This window comes from Piliocolobus tephrosceles, chromosome 8 (genome assembly GCF_002776525.5).
Source record: "Piliocolobus tephrosceles isolate RC106 chromosome 8, ASM277652v3, whole genome shotgun sequence".
In the NCBI taxonomy this organism is placed as follows: Eukaryota; Metazoa; Chordata; class Mammalia; order Primates; family Cercopithecidae; genus Piliocolobus; species Piliocolobus tephrosceles.
The window spans coordinates 8,382,910-8,389,498 of NC_045441.1; the positions used below are offsets into that span (position 1 = coordinate 8,382,910).

The 6,589-nt window shown below is 46.4% G+C and overlaps 1 protein-coding gene across 1 annotated transcript in view; it reads right to left on the bottom strand.

The window, feature by feature from the left end:
• The window catches only part of FAM200A (family with sequence similarity 200 member A), a 5,649-nt gene extending 4,806 nt beyond the window's left edge, over positions 1 to 843 (bottom strand). The window contains exon 1 of the mRNA XM_023192051.1: positions 563 to 843. The gene's annotated coding sequence lies outside the window, so the exon portion shown is untranslated. The remainder of the gene's footprint in view (positions 1 to 562) is intronic.
• Positions 844 to 6,589: the final 5,746 nt, after the last annotated feature.

A 6,589-nucleotide genomic window follows, 5' to 3' on the forward strand; every position in this document is an offset into this window, starting at 1 on the left:
CAAGCGATTCTCCTGCCTCAGCCTCCCAAGTAGCTGGGATTACAGGCGTGTGTTGCCACGCCTAATTTTCTGTATTTCTAGTAGAGACAGGGTTTCACTATGGAGGCAAGACTGATCTTGGAACTCCTGGCCTCAAGTGATTCGCCCGCCTAGACTTTCCAAAGTGCTGGGATTACAGGCGTGAGCCACTGCGCCCAGCCTTCACTCTAATCACCACCATAATGGTGGTGGGTTTGAGGGCGAACATATCATCCGCGGACACTGTAGCTTAACAAGCCCATCCGAATAAAAAAAAATTACAACGCCAATGGCACTTGGTATCGTGTAAGATCGCCCGAATTTTACAACTCGGGGTACATAGGAAACCAAAAACTCCCCACCACAAGAAAAACCAGTGGGGACAACTGGGGAGCACAGATATCTGACTGGGGTCATTTTGTCCGCGCGTCTTTGGGGTAAAAAACCAGGACTAGGGGTCCAGAAGGGACACGCAGACCGCCTCTCCCCAGTACCAGGAGTGTCTCATTCCAATCTGGAAACCAAAACTTCGTTCCCTTCCCACCTGTATCCAGGGACGCCTCTGCTGAGGGACAGCGCTTGCCACCGCCGAGGCTGATGCGAGGGACGGGGGCACGGACCCGCTTCCACTCCGTCCAGGACGGTCGTGGCGAGGGGATTGCAGGACACAGCCGTGCACGTCCAACTCTGTCCCCGCCCGGAGACGTCTGGGGTGCTGGGATAGAAGGGGTTGTGACTTTGGGCACCAGGAGCACTGGACTCAGATCTAGGCCCCCTGGACGTCAGAACCCAGGGAAAGCGTCACAAAGGCCGGAAGTGCGTCACACTCGCCTTCCGGAGCTGCGCTCCGCTTCGCGGTCCTCTCTAGGATCGCGGGAGGACTTTGCATTCCTGTGTAACGCTCTAATCCCGGGTTTGGGGGTCTTGGTCCTCAGCTTGTCCGCTCCGAGGAGGTGCGCGGGGTGGGGAAAAAGGGGTGAATTTCCTTTTATACCGCCCTGCTCAGATACTTATATGTTCCTTCTATTTTTCTTGATGACAATAATTTTAATAGTTACAATAAAAATAGTGACTGACTGTGGCAGAGGAGCTGAATGAAACGAGGGTGGAGACAGGATCAAGAATAAATGGCTTCACAAAACCAAGAGGTTGTCTCTTGAGATACTGATTATGTATGTATTGCCAGTTGAATGGGCAGTATTTTCAAATATTTGATCTATAGGCAACAGACGTTCTTTCCAACACTAGATAGTTATAAAGTTCTGAGTTTGCCTTATGTTTGCAGGGAGTTTTCAGATTAGCGACGGTGAAATAAGTTGAATTTGAGGCGTTTTTGCTGTCCAAGTGTTATTGTAATAATTAAGGCTTCAATGATTGGATCAAGCATAACTTCACCTTTTATAAAACAGTAACTGAAACCTTGAATGCTGTGACATGACTCTAAAAGTTCTGGGCAAGTCTGTGGTACAGCCCAACAAGAGAAAAGCCCATAAAAGGAACTGCTACCTGCTACAGAGCCTCTGATTACGTGGCATCCCGAATTACCTTCTAGGCCCTGACTAATGCTCCATTCCTTTTGGGGTTTGATCTTGCTGTGGTTGCCATTTTCTACTTCCCCATGAGTCTTCTCAGTAATCCACTTGAGTGTGTCTTTGCTCTCTCTCTCTCTCTCTATATATATATTTTTCCTCCTACGGCACGGTCAAGTCCAATCTTTGCTCCTTTATCACTGGCTGGCCCTCTAACCTATAGTCCTCCTCGATGACATCATAGTCTCAGAACTTATTCCTCCAGATACATCCTCATATTTCCTTCCAGTGTTCCAAGTCATCTCTAAGAGCCATTACATTGCTACGCACTGTATTTTTCTTGTGTAAAACAGTCTCTCCTCCCCACCCCTGTCCCCATTCCTACACTGAAGTGCCTAAAGGATCCAGGAAGGCAGATTACTGAATGCAGCTGACTGGGTATATGATTTTGTTTTTATGTTGTGTGTGTGGCAGGAATTGTGGGCATCTCTATAATGACTCCTTTCTTTGCCTATGGATCTGCTGGCACAAGAAACTCAAAGTGGCCTGGTGGTGTTCTGTTTTCAGTTCAGTGGAATAATTTAATGTCTCCTAAAGGAAATGTTCTTCCTGGAAATGAGAATGATAACCCAGCTGGCTCCAGATTTCGGAGCTAGGAGGCACAAATTCTACAGGTGAGTGGCTGGGTGTGATAGTAATAGAGGCTACTCCTGTATGCATGTAGTCCTACTGGAGACACAATACTATATATCCATTTTGGCCCAATGCATATCAGTGCATATACCATATCCTGAAGAACTGCTCCCAACTTTGCAAGGCATTACATCTTAGTCGGCAATTTAGCCCACTCTTCAACAGGCCATTCCAAAATCCTATCTGGCTAGCTGCTTCTGGATGATGAGTATGCACCATTAATTTTGTAGCTTCAAGTTCACTGTCACACCTCCTTGGCTATCAATGGGTTCCTTAGTTTCAGGTATGTCAATGGATAAAGCACCCTGTAAGCTCTCAGATGGTGGTACTGCTGGAGGCAAAGTAGTTGGGGAAGACAAGCTCATTTAGAGTATATATCATTTCTGGTAAGAACAAATTGATGCCCATTCCAAGGTAAAGGGGATCTGATGCACTCAACCTGGTGGTAGCTGGTATCCCCAAGACTGAGTGTTGGTCTCCAATGCTGGCAGGCTGGACACTCCACCATGGTGGGAGTTACATCAGCCTTGGTAAGAGGTAGCCCATATTGGCCGGGCACGGTGGCCCACGCCTGTAATCCCAGCACTTTGGGAGGCCAAGGTGGGTAGATCACAAGGTCAGGAGTTCGAGACCAGCCTGAGCAACATGGTGAAACCCCATCTCAACTAAAAATACAAAAATTAGCTGGGCATGGTGGCATGCGCCTGTAGTCCCAGCTACTCGGGAGGCTGAGGCAGGAGAATTGCTTGAACCCAGGAGGCTGCAGTGAGCCGAGATCACACCACTGCACTCCAGCCTGGGCAACAGGGCGAGACTCTGTCTCAAAAAAAAAGAAAAAAGAAAAAATAAGAAGTAGCCCATATTGTTGGGACCACACACAGCCTCTATCCCTGCTCTGTTCATAAGCCTATTGCATAAACAATAAGATGGCCCCTAACCAACAAGCCAAGTCATTCATCACTGCCCAGGAGTCAATGCATATCCATACCTTAGGCTACCTCCTCCAAAATATGGCATGGGTGACCAAATGTACCATTGCTCACTGAGGTAATTTCTCTTCACCAGTATGCTTCAGGGCAACTCAAGTGGGGCTGGAATGAAGGAACAATCTGTTTCTGGAAGATGCCAACATGGTGAACTGACCCAATCTCCAATCTGTGAAGAGGCCAAGGCTCTTCTGTCTCCATCAGTTAGTTGTAGGGAACTTCTATAAGGCCATAGGTGTAAGTTTATGGGAGAGGTGGCAGTAGAGCAGAGGTAAGTGACATGGTAGCCTGGAAACGTGTTTTTTTGTCTTAGAAGGCATGACCTTGCTCCAGAATCTTAGGTATTTGTGCTGTGATTTTTTTTTTTTTTTTTTTTTTGAGACGGATTCTCACTCTGTCGCCCAGACTGGAGTGCAGTGGCGTGATCTCGGCTCACTGCAAGCTCCGCCTCCCAGGTTCACGCCATTCTCCTGCCTCAGCCTCCTGAGTAGCTGGGACTACAGGCGCCCACCACCACGCCTGGCTGATTTTTTGTATTTTTAGTGGAGACAGGGTTTCACCATGTTAGCCAGGATGGTCTCGATCTGCTGACCTCGTGATCCGCCCGCCTCAGCCTCCTGAAGTGCTGGGATCACAGGAGTGAGCCGCTGCGCCCGGCCTGCTGTGACTCTATTATGGGTTGAATTGTACCTCCACCTCATCCCCAATTAATATGTTGAAGTTCTAGCCCCTGATACCTCAGAATGTGATCTTATTTGGCAACAGGAGCGTTGCAGACGTAATTACGATGAGGTCATAGCGGATTAGGGTGGATCCCTCATCTAATGACTGGTATCCTCATAAAAAAGGGAAGTTTGGACATAGCACGCAGGGAGAATGCCAAATGAAGATGAGGGTAAAGACTGGGTAAAGACAAGGAATGCAAAAGACATCCAGCAAACCCCTAGAAACTAGGAGAGAGGCATGGACAGATTGCTTCTCACAGCCTCAATAGGAACCACACCTTAATTTCTGACTTGTAGCCTCCAGACTGTGAACCAAGAGATTTCTGTTGTTTAAGCCACCCAGTTTGTGGTACTTTGTTATGGGAGTCCTAGCACACAAATGCAGTCTCCTATTGGGGTTTGCCAGCGACTGCATACAGCACCTGTATCCATCAAGGATATTTCTGGAACCAATGAATTTGCAAGTAAGCTTGCACTGTTGCTTGAATTTACTATAGAGCTCTCTCTTGCCTCAATAAAAAGTGGAAGCTGCCAGGCATAGTGGCTCACGCCTGTAATCCCAGCACTTTGGGAGGCTGAGGTGGAAGGATTGCTTGAGGTCAGGAGTTCAAGATCAGCCTGGCCAACACGGCGAAACCCCTCTTCTACTAAAATACAAAAATGCTGGGCGTGATGGCGGGCACCTGTAATCCCAGCTACTAGGGAGGCTGAGGCAGGAGAATTGCTTGAATCCAGAAAGTGGAGATTGCAGTGAGCCGAGATCATGGCACTGTACTCCAGCCTGGGCTACAGAGCAAGCCTCCATGTCAAGAAAAATAAAAATAAAAATAAAAAGTAGAAGCCTTTTAGGTCACCTAATACATGTGTTGGAACAGTTTTCTCAGGTGCAGAATATGCTACCTCCCAAATCCAAAGGGTCCCACCAGGACCTGTATCAATTTCTTTGGGATTACAGGGTGCAAGGTGGAACAAATTCCTTTTACCTTTGGGTGATGTCCCCAAACCACTGGACCCCACCAAAACTTCATCCATTTGGTAAGTGCCCATATCTTCAGGTTTCTGTACTGCCTTAGTAAGAAGTCTTACTAGGATATCTATGACCCTTGTCACTTGCTGCCCACTGGGTACTATTAATATTTGTCATCAATATGTGGATCATCATGATGGTTGGGTAAAGTTCCTGCAGACTACACTGTGACAGAGAACAGGTCTCAGGATCCCACCCTTTCCCTGTATGAGCCATGACTTTGACTCAGGGGACCTGCTGAGTATGCACAATTGGTCTCCTTTGCATTACTGTCACAGTTATAAACAGATCCTTGGCCTAATTTTCAGCTTAGCCAGAGGCAGAATTACCTTAGTAATTTATAAAACAGCTATTGTATGTATCTAGGTCTATTTCTGGACTTTTTTCTTCTTTAAGAAATTCACCCTGATATTTCTGGACTTTCTGTTCTGCTCTATTGATCTATTTGTCTATCTTTATGCTGATACCATATCGTCTTGATTACTATAGCTTTAGGAAAAAATCTTAAAAGTATACAAGTATTCCAATTTTATTCTTTTTCAAAATTGTTTTGGCAATTCTAAATCCTTAGCATTTCCATATAAACTTTAGAATCAGTTTGTTAATTTGCACTAAAAAAACAAAATAGGCTAGGTGTGGTGGCTCACACCTGTAATCCCAGCACTTTGGGAGGCCAAGGCAGGCGGATCACCTGAGGTCAGGAGTTTGAGACCAGCCTGGTGAAACCCCATCTGTACTAAAAATACAAAAATTAGCCAGGTGTGGTGGCACCCACCTGTAATCCCAGCTACTCTGGAGGCTGAGGCAGGGAAATCGCTTGAACCCAGGAGCTGGAGGTTGCAGTGAGCTGAGATCATGCCACTGCACTCCAGCCTGGGCAACAGAGCAAGACTCTGTCTCAACAGCAACAAAAAAAGAAAAAAGATAACAACTTTCTGAGTTGTTTCCACCGGTGTCATCTGGCCAACTGTTAAAATAAAATTTTGCTCAAAAGCAAAATAGTAGCTGCTGTTTCTTAGGACTCATTGTTATGTTTCGATTAGTATTGGTGGGAAGTGGCCTCTTTAAGTGAGTGCCTTTTGTGGTCCTCTCACTGGAGCCAACAGCCCGAGTCAGCTACAACTTGGACACAATGTGCCTCACTGCCATAACTCACTCACCTCTGCTGCTGAAATGGTTTCCCATCACTTTGCTAATAGGTACAACCTGTGAAGGGTTCCGAGGTGGGGAAACGGCAACTCAGGAAATAACTCCAAACCTTTAGCTCTCCTAGCATATTAAAATAGCTGTTATGAAGAGGAAGTACTGTGTCATCTATTGTCCTGGGGACCTGTCAATAGGAATAGTAGCTAGACATCACCAGGGGGTGTATTTCCATTCAACACAAGGAAAAGTTTCTAATTGGAGCTCTCCAGCATGAAATGGACTAAGCCGTGTATTTTCCTTCTCTGATTCTGACTCCACTGTGACGGGTACTGCAGATTAGAGAGACTGTGTCATAGTACGAATTTAGGTTAGGTCGATACTTAGGGGGAAAGAGAGCAAAGGAATATCAGAATCTCCAAGAAGCTGATACAATTTGAAAAAATATATAAAGTGCCACACTTCAGG